The sequence below is a fragment of the Lepisma saccharinum genome, chromosome 6 (genome assembly GCF_977018435.1).
Source record: "Lepisma saccharinum chromosome 6, izLepSacc3.1, whole genome shotgun sequence".
Classification (NCBI taxonomy): domain Eukaryota; kingdom Metazoa; phylum Arthropoda; class Insecta; order Zygentoma; family Lepismatidae; genus Lepisma; species Lepisma saccharinum.
This window is the reverse complement of record NC_139234.1, coordinates 8,174,671-8,188,838: the sequence shown is the minus strand read 5'-3', so window position 1 is coordinate 8,188,838 and position 14,168 is coordinate 8,174,671. Positions and strand designations below refer to the sequence as shown.

At 37.6% G+C, this 14,168-nt stretch overlaps 1 protein-coding gene across 2 annotated transcripts in view; it reads left to right on the top strand.

The window, feature by feature from the left end:
* Positions 1–569: 569 nt before the first annotated feature.
* LOC145988538 (scoloptoxin SSD14-like) overlaps positions 570–14,168 on the top strand; it is a 68,829-nt gene continuing 55,230 nt past the window's right edge. Inside the window, exon 1 of one of the 2 annotated variants that reach the window (XM_083123449.1) lies at positions 570–626. The gene's annotated coding sequence lies outside the window, so the exon portion shown is untranslated. Of the gene's footprint in view, positions 627–5,006; positions 5,340–14,168 lie in introns of those variants that run through there. The other variant, XM_083123448.1, reaches the window with a different exon arrangement.

Here is a 14,168-nt window from a genome sequence, read left to right as displayed (position 1 = left end):
GTCTTGTTGCGTGTGACGACACGAGATTGGAAAGTATTTTTTTTTTAAGTGACCGATGCCGTGTGTGAATTGCTGTACCCTGTAGGCCTACTTGTGGTAACTGAAAAAAAATGGATCTAATTCACGAACTGGTGCAAAAGACATCATCATTTCTTCTTCCTTACGGAGATAGACTTGCAATTGTAAAGACAAGCAGGCCTCTCCCATAAAGAAAATAATAAGATACATAAGATATCAGGTTAAAACCTGACAATCCGGGCCCTAATGATTAGATATGGTATCACCGAAACTTTAACACTTTCTGCCAAATTTTCCTCATTTGCCTTAATGGGTGGAACTTTCCAGTAGGTTTGCACGTGACCTTGTCCACTCCATTCATCCCGTCATCCCGTTCCGTTTTCTAATGGGAAAACCGGTTTTTTGTGTTCTGTTTTCTTAGAATGTGCATTTGGTCCTTCTTGTTTTTCATTTTTTTCGCCAGTCATCTTGTCCTCATATAATTAGGGATAGTCAAGGGAAGTTACCTGTCTTTCAAGTTCTGGGAATGCAAGATGCATGTCCGAACACAGGTGCGTCAAACAGAAGCAGTGACATGGCATTGGTTGACGAGAATTGACATTAGAAAGGTAAGTGACAAACATTAGTAGAAGCGCAACATAATTTACTTGGGATTCAATACAATGAGATGTGTAAATCAAGGCTACCATGTTTTCAAAGCGTGAAATCGGGACTTTTTCCGGAAATTCACCGCAGTGAAAAGCGCTCTCTATAATTCCGTATAGAAAATCAATCGCGGAAGAAGAAAACGCGATGACAGTCCGCTCCTACATTAAGTACATTACCAAACAACAGGAAGACCTACATTTATGGTTTCAACTGCTAACTTTGCAGTACGGAAGAAGTAATAAATTGGAAATCCTGAGGCGTGAAGTAGGTATATAAGGACATTAATGATTGGTCCGTGCCAAGTGAGATTTCCGTATACTTTTCTTGTCTCAAACGACGAATAGTATAAGGAACACGGAGCGTTCTTAATGGCTCTCCCAATTCCAAACACAGCGGGTAGATGAAAAAAAAAGTTGGAGGGGGAGCACAACTTAGAAACTCCATTAATAAGTCTAAGAGAACACATATATGACCAGAGCACGAATTGGGTTGAAATTTTCTTTACGCTTACCCTATCAAAATATCCAAGAAAGTTCAATAATGCTCTCTGTGTGTGTGTGCAAAGATAAAGCTCCCGTATAGCCCCTGAACCCCTTATATACGTCCTTGGACACGTACGGTCACCGGCAATAGTAATGGGACGATAAGTGGATTTTAATAGCAAATTTTCAATGACAACTTCTACCACCTCCTTAGAGCTAGGCAACACACATAACGCCTTGCAGGAAGCGAGTGTTTCAGGATGTACGTGTCCCTTTTTTATTGCCGGTGAGCGTACATATCAACTCTGTAAGAGTGCAAGCTAAGAAAGACCTGAAGTTGCTGTTTCATAATACACTGTTACAGTAGCTTATTTTCTTGTTTGACTTCAACTTTATACATTAGTGATAGTTCAATGCTCTTTTCATCGAATATTAATATTATTATCGTAAAAAAACATTTGGTAATTCTTTAATATACATAATGGTTGTATCGTGTTTGTCGTGAGGTAACATTGTTTTGTTGGTGTTTGTCAGAAACATAGTGGCAGACTTTTGTAATACTTTTTTGTTTTCCTTTTTGTGGCATGTGTCCTTAACACCATTCTCAAGGTTGAAGATGCTTTGTCTAAAATCTTTCCTCGCTGCAGAAAGGGCATGCTTGCATTCCCAGCAGTGATGTGCCGTAGACTATAAGTTTACGTCTACATGCGTTGTCTAAGCGTAATCTACACGAAGATTACATTGGCTTATTGTTTACATAGTCTACTGTGGACAATGAAAATAACAGGGGGAAAAATAAATCCCAGTAGTCTTTGAAAGAGAAATATTTTTTTTCTTCAAATATGTCGATAATCTGGGCCTATAACCAACTTAAGACCATTGGACGTAATCAAAGTTTTTGAATTTTCACTAACGAGGGGAAAAGGGACTACCGGAAGAAAAACATGACAGCCATAATGAAAGCTGACATTATTTTTTACACTGACCAAAGGGAAGACTAAGAATATTTTTTTGTCTTATTACTGCATATGAAAGAACATTTGTCTTTAAAGTAGATTTTTCCACGCGTGAAATGGTGGTAATAGAAGTAAAACAAATCTTATCTTTTTGGGGTATGTCGCGACAAGTTTATTTTGCAGTTCAATTAATACCTAGTGAATTGATTGAACGTAAATAAATACTTAAAACACTTATTTGTGGAGAGTTTAATACTTCACGCTCTCCATGTCCACCTGCTGATGCTGTTGCTGCTTCTAAAACGATGCGTGTGCCTTGCACGGAGAACGCCGAGCGCCATGTTGTCTAGTTAATTACGTAGATTACATAGTCTACATTGTCTACACGTAGAATGTAGACAATCGTTGTTAACGCGTAGACGCGCATCACTGCCTGACCCGTCACAATACACGAATTTAAGAGAGAAGAGCTTGTTTGATTTTGTTATTTAACGTCCCTTTTCTGCCATTTCTGGCCAATCGCAAGAGAAGAGAGAGAAGAAAACTGTGTCTAATGCAAACACACACACACAAAACTGCACAACCAGCAACTAGCACACTATCCATAGCCTATTTTTCAAATCTTGTATCTCGCCTATTCTTGAACGCTGCTCTCATATCTGGACCATGGCTTCTAAAACTAATAGCTCTTCTATTGCAATTCCTCGCTAGAATGCCTTCTCTGATACACTTCAATAAAACAGCCACCACATTTTTAGGGTGAACTAGCAAACATGAAACGTTTCCATAAAATTATCAATGGTAAAATTATATCTGAATTTGTAGTCAATTTAATTATCCAGTTCCTAAACGACCAACCAGAAACGTAAAACTTTTGCCGAACGCACTTTCCGAGCATCGTTAATAAAATGCATGTGTAATAATTTCTTCCTGTGTCATCTTTTGTTATTGTTGTTATACACTATGTACTTGCAGGGCCGGATTAAGACGAAATTGGGCATGATGCTGCATGCTGATAGCATTAACTTGAAATCGTCGGTGAACAATAAACACAACGACGTTATAGTTACGTGACAGCGCAAAGAATAATAATAATAACTGTATAATAAGTAACGCTGTGCCTAGGCGTCCGAAATTGGGGCTCCAAATTTCAGTCTAAGATTTATTTTCAGGTTAATATAGCAAAAGAAAACTGTCCAGCTTTCGGAAAATTCTCGTCTGTGACTGTGTACTTGTTACAGTTTCAGTGTAAAATGGTCGCAGAGTATACCGTATCTGAAACATTCAGTAAATAAATAAAACACCATGCTTATTCACATTATTTTACGCAAATACGAAGTTCAAATATTGCAATAAACCCTCTCCCCCAGTTCACAACCACTGAGCCAATATCAGTGAGCACAGTCCCATTTCTTTTGTGACTTTATTCCTGCCTTTTTTTCTTTTGCTGCAGTCGGGACGTAAAAACATCCCGGTGTTATATGTATTTAAAAATAAACGAAAAAACCGAAGAAAGAAAGCTAAAAAAAATATTTGAGGTGGAACGAAAATGTAGCACTCGATTTGGCGGGGAATTAATACACAATATTATATATATATATATATATATAGATAGATATACAGGGTGTTACTAAAGTTCGTTTCCAACGCTTAGGAGGTGATTCTACAAGTGAAAATAAACACAAACGTTCATGTGACGAAATGCGAAAACGGCACCCATTCGGAGTTATTGAGTTATTCGGTTTTTTCATCTCTGCGTGGAAGTTAATGGCAGACAGTTTGAACATCGTCTGTGATGTGGTTCCCTCGGCGCCTCCACTCTGCACTCAGTGAACATGTCGACACATATGCAACCTAGCGCAGCACCACCACCATCTTTGTTTTTCTACGTAATGGTGTTGTCCACTACGGATATTCGCTTTCTTCTTAGTTGTCAGTCTCCACATATCACTTTCCGCGGACAACACATCTCGCTGAACCCTTCCCTACCCTCATGACGTCAACAGACGCATTCGCTTCCTTTGGGGAATCCCTTGCGCATCAACTTCACACATTCACACACATCTTCCATGCGCTTTTTTGAATAGAGCATGCCGCATTTCTTTGTGGAACGCCCTTCGCCGCGGTCATATGGTTGGTCGTTGTGCCACTATTTCCTTGCAAACATAATTTTCCCACTTCAATAACTCCGAATGGGTGCCGTTTTCGGCATTTCGTCACAAGAATTTTTGTATTTATTTTCACTTGTAGAATCACCTCCTAAGCGTTGGAAACGAACTTTAGTATCACCCTGTATATATATATATATATATATATATATATATATATATATATATATATATATATATATATATATATATATATATATATATATATATATATATATATATATATATATATAGGCGTTGTAACTATGTGAGATCATGAAAATAGTAATCCATGTGTTAACTTTGGGATTAGTGCACAGATTATGAAGGATAGATCGTTTACATTTGATATCTTAACCACAATTACTAGGAACTTTTTGAAAGTCTTATACTTATACAGCTAGGTTAACCACAACGACAACCAGGCTATTATGATGATGATATGGGAGGCATAAACGAATCGAACGGAACGTGACCTTTATGACGCTTATCTGTCCAGATACACGTCATTTATGCAGGAACATTGCTGACCGTTGCACAATACGTTCTAAGGAAACCACAGGATGCTACGAAATATTAGCAATAGCTATCTCGTGTTTCGTACGTGGCAGAAGGAAAAACCGCAAAGAGGATGAGCAACAGCGATTTATTTACTCCTCCGAGAGACAAGTAAAAACATCAAAACAACAATTAATTCTCAATCACGATTGTCAGACGCTTCAAAAGTGCTCCCGTTGCTTTAAGCTCGACGCGCATGCGCGAACCCACAGATGTAAAATTGTTAAATGGTTCAGAAACACGCCGCTTTCCACACAGGTGTCGCTGCCGTTTAAAACCCCAGGTCTCAGAGAAGTGCAACATTCTACATTTGACACATCGAATCCTCACCGGAATTACAATTGCACTTGAATCTTGTTTTTCATGAGGTGCGCGAGTACGTTGTCACAGCTTAATATTGTTTAAAGAACAATGTGAGGTGCAAGGCATTTCGTAAAAGTTTGGCAAGAACCGTGGGATATCCTCAACTTTCACTAATCTTCGGACATTCACCCGTCAAGTCGGCATCAGCGAATTCACCTGTTGACGCGGTAAGTAGTGTTTTGTTTGCTTCGAATGTGGGTCAGCTGTCAGCTGCTGTAAGCATTTTAGGAATAATATACGTACAGCAAAAATATACTGTAGCGTAAGGCAGAAAATGTGTGTTCATTATTAGCTTATCTACGTGTGCTATTAGGTACAATGTTCAATAACATAAATCACAACTACAGACGACTTTTTGAAATGAATGTGCAAGGGGAATAAGGATACACAATTTGACTAGATTAGTTGTACATTTTCGCCATTCGAATTCATTCATTTTGTATTGTACAGACACCCCAATAATAGTGTTGTTCCCTCAAAAAACATTGTTTAAATTTGAATTTATCATATTCATGAAATAATTAACACATATTATTGTGGCTGAAATGAAATCATACGTGTGAATGTGAAATATATAATATTTGGTTGACTTTCATTTTCCAGGGGGACCACGCACCTACCCCCTTGCCCCCCTTCCGGACGATCATGGAAGTGTTATGATTATACGGTATCAAACTGAGTAAACTATAACAATCTTCACTTCAACCATAATTATTCGTAACGTTCTTTATGAGCATGCAATCGTTGAACTTTTGTATTATTGTCGCTTATTGTATATAGTGAACAGATTACATCCATTTATAGAGGCAGTATAAAAGTAGGATACTAGACATAGCTAGTTCATTATCTGAGGGTTCGAGATAATTGGTAGCGTAAAATTGAGAAATTCATAAACCGGTGTGTTGAAAATCAATGGGGTTGGTTGTTAAGGCAGGGAAGTCTGGACCCTCCCCTCCCCCCCCCCCCGTACCACGTTAGTTACACCTATGTATAACCGATATTACAATATGCTTTGCAAATTTATGCAATACAGACATTATATATACGTAACGCTGGTAAGTAAGGGAAAATTCAAAACTCTGTTTTAAGAGGAGCTAAAGGGCTCATTACATTTATATGACCATGCGTTGGGCCATAATATACCAATCTTCCGTGTCATTTAACCGCAAAAGCACAAGATTGGCGATGTAACAACGGGATGACGCGGAAAGTGACAGTAAAACTTTTTTTTAAAAAAAAAATAAAAAATCGATTGATTTGCTTTATTTTGTTCGCTTTTTGTGCCACTTTTGGCTAATCTGCGAAGATGGGGATGAGTGAAGATATGATTAAATTGATGAATGGACACTTGCGCAAACATTCATGCCCAGGCCGGGATTCTAGCCCGGAACCCCTGGCGTCGTAGCACCACTCCGCCACTGTGGCCGGCAAAAATTATTATACATTCGAACTCGTCACTCAAGGTTCCATTCGAGTCCCGGCAGAGGAAGGGAGAAATTAGTTTCTTCATGTATTTCATCTAATCATTCATCCTTATTGCACTTATCAACTTAGAGAGAGAAAAGCGATGTTAAGTAACCAACATACAAGTACGTCACTTATATTTTAGAAGTAGAAGTACGTATTTCTACGGGGAAGATATAATAAACACAGCAGGATCTCGATAATGAAGTCCCGGGTTCGAATCCCGGTCGGGCTTGGTTGTTTGTGAATGTCCATTCATCAATTTCATCACTCATCCCCATCTTCGCAAATTAGCCAAGCGGCACAAAACGCGAAGTAAAATAAACTAAATCAATCAATCAATAATGAAGTGTTTATTTACTCTTTTAAAGTTTTCGTTTATCTAAATTCGAGCTTGTGCCCATTGCCGTATTATAAGAGAAATAATTGGAAGTACCGGCACCCGTGGCAGAGTGGTTAGCGCAACGCGCTACGACGCCAGGGGTCCCTGGTTCGAATCCTGGCCTGGGCATGGATGTTTGTGATCTTCGCAAATTAGCCAAAAGTGGCACAAAAAGCGAAGTAAAATAAAGCAAATCAATCAATCAATCAAATAATTGGAAGAATTCAACTTTCAGCAATTCAAGGATAGCACAATTTTAGTAGCTAAGACCACCACCACAACCACTACTACTACTACTAATAATAATAATAATAATAATATAGTAATAATAATAACTATAGCTTGATGATAATGATTACATTTGCAAAAGGATTACTAATTATAATAATTATTATTATACACAGTTTACAATTAATCAATAATTTATTTCCTTTTAAACAGTATCATCGTATGTACTGTGTGCCTGTTCAGTAACAAGATAGCAATCATTATTCCAAAACAAAAAACAGTGTTGAGATTTGGCAATTACACAATAATCTCCCTGCAACTCCACACAATGTTTACATCTGTCATGTGTTCAAAGGCACGGTGGAAGTCCTGAACGGTATCTCCTTCAGTCGCTCTGTTAAATATCCTCAATGTCATCGAAACGTTCCCCTTTCAAGGCACACTTTATCTTGGGGATAAGAAAGAAGTCTGAGAGAGCCAAATCTGACGAATATGGTGGATATTAGAGCACACAGATCGACTTCGAAGCTAAAAACAGCTTCACAGGCAGTGCACGTTGCGCGGGACTTTTGTCATGCAACAAAAGCCAGCCAGCTATTCCTTTGGAACAGTTCTTTCCTGACACGTGACATGCGGTCGAAAAGACGTTGCATTACACTTAGGCAGTATTGTCAGTTTACTGCGGTGCCCTCAGGAACAAATTTGCGGTGGATCACTCCAGCAGCATCGAAAAAATCAAAAATAATCGTCTTGATGCGTGATTTTTGCAACATGACTTTTCTGCCGAGGAGATTATTTTCCACGCCATTCCATGCTTTGATGTGTATATCAATGTGACATATTATTCCTGATAATGTTTATTGTAGTAGTGCATTCAGTTTTCAATTATTGTACTTTTGAAAAATCTATAAAATATGTTTGAATTTTCACCTTTTGAGACTGCATACAATTAATGATTACCAATTACACAATATACTTTAGATTAGGTTAGGTTATGTAGAAAATAACATTATCGTAATTGAAGAATCTGTGACCACTTATTATAAATAAACCATAAATAACTTTATCAAAATTCTTCCAAGTAATATAATTAAATGGTTAATTGTTGATTTCATTATGTAATCAATGCAATGTGAAGGTGTGTAGAGTGGGACGCATAAGTATTACCAAGGAAATTGTCAATCACCAGGTTTATTCTCTTAGCAAACAAAAACGACAAACTGCGTAAAACCTCTGCACCAGCGTATAATAATAATAATCATGGACAAATTACCGAGCAATACTTGTGCATCCCACTGTACGTGAATCTTTTTCTCATGTGAATCAAATTCGTTCCCTGTAACACCCTTAACTTTGCTGAATCGCCTCCTTGCACTATTGCCCCAGTTTCTTAGCCTGAGGCAGACTGCCGCAATGCCTTGACCTTGAAAGCACTAACGATAGCCTTGAAGATGTCTTCTCATCGCATACGAAAATGTTGCAGATTCATTCTCACAGATGGCATTAGCATCGGTTAGATTTCTCGCCTGCAGGTGACTTCGGGCGGATGCATGAAGGTTGGTCATTATTAGTTGTTGCGGAAAGCATTGATTTGACAAGGAAATGGAAGCATGACGTCAGTGAGCAAAATAAATAGCAGTATAGGAATCGCAAATGGAAATACATTCTTAGAGATGAGACGAGTATCACTTTTGAACAGAACATGCGTCAGATATCTCAAGCTGTAGATTTCAGGAATAGGGAATACAAACATTCCTGGCACTACAGTCAAATTGACCCTAAACATGTATTCCAACTCAGCTGTATTTACTGCCGCATCTACTCTCGTGGACAACATAAAAAAAAATAATTAAAAAAACTGTGGCGTAACTAACAATTTGACCCTCCTTACATACACTTTCCTTAACATATTTAAAAATTATAATGTTTCATAAACGTAACCAAAGCAAATAAATGCAGCTGCTCTAAATTCATGGTAATATGGTAAAATGCGCTGAAAATTTTTGCTGAAATCATTTTTCTTATTTATTTGCTCACTTTTTCTGGTATCTGGCATGGGCCTACGGGCCCATTTATTACGCCACTGAAACAAACCGTAATAACACGTGATAATAAAATATATTTTCCCTCAAATCTAAATCGTTTCCCATATTTTGAGTTTGGTAGAAAGCGGAAAAGTGTTTCTGTTTGCTAAAAATAATGACATTCCATGATTTCTAACTAACTAACTCTGTAGCCTTCATAAACCCGAAGGTTCATGGCTGCAGCAACACAGGTCTTCCATCTGTCCCTATCTTGAGCAAGATCTATATACTCTTTTCCATCCCTACCGATTTCCTTTAGGTCCATCTCAACGTTGTCCCTCCATCTTCGTCTTGGCCTTCCTACAGGTTTCTTACCATCAGGTTTCCCAACAAGAACCCTGTAAACTCCTCTTCCATGATTTCATGATTATTTATTTCAAAAGTTGTAAAAAAAGGTGTTCCTTTGCTAGTGTCCCTTCCTTAATTCGTCTAATCATCATTCATCCTCATCGTCGACATTAACCTGAAGGGGAAGAACAGCGACGCAAGAAGATAAATACGAATCTAACCTGGGTGGACTCGGTACATTGCACAGTAGTTCGGATTCCCAATTAGCGTATCTGAGCATAAAGAAGACTTAAAAACAAATTTGACTTTGGAGCAGGTTTGTGTAAATTGTACGTACAGTAAAAGAAAGGGGGGGGGGAAGCATATCTGCCTGCTTCTGTTCAAGCTAAAAAAAATCCAAGTTTCTTTGTCCTCGCGCTTTCGACGTCCGGGGTAAAGAAGAACAAACTGGAAGTCGAATAGAATATCCTTTCCTGTTGAAACGGCGTAGTGTGCTATGGACTGTAGCGTGACGAATGAAGCGATATCCATACAAATGCTTTATCATCAGTGGCGTCACTGCAGGCATAAGAATGGCGCTGAACTTGGAATCACTGGCGTACGAGGGGGGGGGGGGGCTGATAAGGCTACAGGCCCTCTGAAAATTTTAAGCAGTAATGAACTCGGGAAAACGGAAACAGTAAATGCAAATCCCACTTATAATCCCCCCTGACTGCAATTTTTGTCTTTGAAGTACTTTTGAAACGAAGTTTTAAAATTGAAATTACGAAATATTTTATAGTGTATCGCTCCTACTTGGAACGCAGGTATATGATATCAACTCTTACAATTTCAGCCTCATCCCCCGAAAAAATCCTGCGTAGACCTCTTTCGCATGACGTACAGTGGGATCCATGAGAATTACCGTGCAAATTGTCCATGGCTATATTCATTAATTTTTCTCTTACATCTTATATGTTTTTAAGCGATGGATTTTTATGTATGTTGGTGCAGAAGTTGTCAACATCTTGTTTTGAGTTTTCGTTTAATTCTTGAAGCTCTTATTGGGACAAATAAAGTGCACGAACATGGTGGTGGACAATTTACACGGTAATACTCATGGATCCCACTGTACATTGGAGAAAGTCCAATCGAAATTGTGCAAAATGGGTGTTCGTGTGGGTATCATTTTTCCAATTAAGTCTTTCCAAGGTTAATCAACAAGTTAAGCTATTGCTACGTACGTGGTAAATTATTTGCATATATACTGTTGAAGTTATCATGTCCTCATTACTGACCAGGAGCTCAAAGACCACTACGTGACTTCAGTTCATTATTCCCGTAGTCAACGAAAAATCGTTAGCTACAATTATCCTCATAGAAATCTCATCGTGATTAGAAACAATGTAGCCTAAAATTTTAATATCTTAGTCCAAGGCTGGTACATAACAGGTGAGTCGATTAAGCTCTTCGTGTGTTTGCTTATGACATAATTGCATCTATCGACAATTCTGCAGCAATGTTTATAATTACAAGGTTCAGGAAGATAATTGATCAAAGTATATGGGAAATTTGTTGCATAATATTGTCAAAATTGCATTATAATTACTCTCTTGCACGAAAAATGAAACGGGTTAACAGCAGTTGTTAATTCCTTCCGCTACAAAGAATGTCATTTGTATTTTTTCTTATTTCACGTTATTTTTCTACAACTTCTGGCTAAGCGCGACTACGAGGATAAGTAGGAATCAGATGAAGTTATTAAAGCCTCACAAAGGAAACTTATACCGCCACTCGAACTCAGAAACTTCAGTAGCGAGATCGATATTCATGCTCAGGCACCGAGCCGGCAGCAAAAATTGGGTAAAAAAAATAAAAATACGATAGGTCTATACACACCACAGTATATCGTTTGAGGATATTTTGGACAATGTGTATTCGTTTTATACATCATCACGATTAGCCAAAAGTGACAGAAAAGCGACGCTAAATAACAAAGGTCAAATTAAAATCAAATTGTTTCTTACACTTTCTCTGATCTAACACTCAGATTTCTCCAAGAGGGTGCCCGTTTTGGAAAATACACTAAAAAGTATAATCAGAGATTTGAAGGAACTAGACACAGAAAACGTTTCAATTGTCCTGTCGAAAAACACAATCCTTTCACACATATATTGTTGTAGTGTGAAGCAGTGGCAGCAATTTGGGGCCAAAACTGTGGGGCGGGGGGGGGGGAGGGGCAAGGACAGTTTACTTTATCTTGGTAGACAATGCTTAGGATTGTGTATATATCGCCGCCACTGGTGTGAAGTAACAACTTTATCTGTCGAGACTTCCAAAACGACTTTGATACAAGATGGCTCAAACGTTTGAAAATATGAATATGGTAACAACAAAAGTTACTAATGTAACACTGTTAAGCCTTGTTTCCATGTTAAAAAAACACTAACATGCTGACTAAGGCATAGTATAAATAAATTATTTATTTACTTTATTTGTCTGAAGAAGACCCTGTTATAGGGTGGAAACGTTACGTTTTTATGTATATTTTTTATACTATAAAAGCTTGCCTTGGTCATCATTGTAGATTCTTTTTCAAGGGTTTTGTCGGTTTTGTGACATTTCTTTCGGTACGGTTTTTTTCTGGACTATTCGTGTTTATGATAATACTTGCTTATCTTCGAAGCATTCATAAACGTGTCTAGGTACTCTACATATGGCCTTGAATTCAGCGTTGCAACCCATGAGATTATAAAACCACTATGTAACAGTATAAAAATCACTAGTTTTCGCAATCGTGAGCCTGGGAGAGGAATGAAGCCACAAAATTCGAGAAATTTTTGAAACATTATATAAAATACCTTTTTTAAGAGAAATTCAATCACTCTCATTGCATAAAATTACTTCTGAATTTAAAAACTAGGAGGAATAGCCCTGCAGCTGCCATATTGGTCACAATATGATGAAAGCGCAGAGTTTTTGCTTTCGAAAATGGAAGTCGCTTCAAATTTTTTTAATTCCCATTTTCACTGTTATAATGAAGTGCAGTGAGTGTCGGTATCGGGAAAGTGGTGGTGGCCGCTACTGAGATGGGGACAAAGAGGGAGAAAAATTTTCAAAATTTGTGAAAAAATTAATCTTTGCATTAACTCTTGCTATTGGGATTTTGATCTCTATAACTTGTATATAGTTGATTATGGATGTAATTGCCGCTATGTTGAATGGAGATGGTGGAAATGCAAATTAAACAGCCTTTTGTGCATCTAAAATTAAAATTAATAAACTGTATAATCCAGAGGAATATTTCAATTTTGATTGATATTTAGCTCACAAACATAAATAAATAAAAATTAAACAAATACTACTCTACACTACGAGGTGCTAAAAAAAACTAACATGGCGTTTGAAACATTTTGTATTAAGTTTGTGCACAGAAACTGCAAATTATCGACTTAGTTTCCAAGAAATTTCAGTTGCAATTGTAGTGCCACGAAACCAAGAAATTATTCAAAAATGTTGGGTTCATTTAGAGGTGAGTCCACGTATCTATTTTTTATGGAGCAGAAATATCTATATTTTCATCAGCAATTACAGAAATTGACTTTGCTTTTTTTACCTCCTTAACTTAAAAAAAGCACTATAATTTTCACAAAGAAAAGAGAAAAGGAAGTAGCAGTGGATGGACGGAGAAGGAGAACCGGAGAGAGTGAGTGAGTGAGTATTTGTAGTCTGCACCACTGCGTTACTTGATCTAGTAACAAAATGTCTCAGATGGCACCTCTGATTGAAGTTGCTTCTATCACAATGTTGAACCGACCACATGTACGCTGCGTGAACGTGATTAGGACACCATTGCAATCCGCTTGTGCAATACAACCGTCCCAAAGTAACGTGTAGGAATTGACTACAGATGATGTGTACGTGTTTTATTTCTATGTTATTTAGCTAGCATCGCTTTTCTGCCACTTTTGGCTAATCATGAAGATGAGGATTCGTTACGATTATCTTGAATTCATGAAGAGACAATCACAAAGAATACCCATGCACAGGCCGAGATTCTAACCCGCGAACTTCGGTATGCACTCGACCAACGAGCCGGCTTGATGTGTACATGTAAAGAATGGGCGTCGTCAGGAATTTTTGTCGAAGAAGGGTCAGACCGTTGTCATAAAACCGAATACCAGCAATAATAATAGTCATTTTTTTATTATTATATGCTAATAATAGACTATCATTTTAATTCCAGTTTATTATTGTTACCATCATGATATTTTGGTAGTCTTCTACTCAATCCACCAGATGAAATGGTTTTGCAGATCAACTGTATCCTTGTGTCTTTCATTCTTATACTGAAATGCTTAGTTATTATGCTTTGTTATTCACTTTTACACATTTTTCCATTAAGTTGTGTGATCTCTTACATACAAATCTTACTTCTGAAATTTTAAAAATTCATTGAACCAACCATTTATTCTTTGGATTCAATGGTAAAATACGAAACATGAAGTTCTGTCTTGATTCCATTCGATTTATTCGATTTCTCGACGTAACATATCTTTACTTGGGTTATT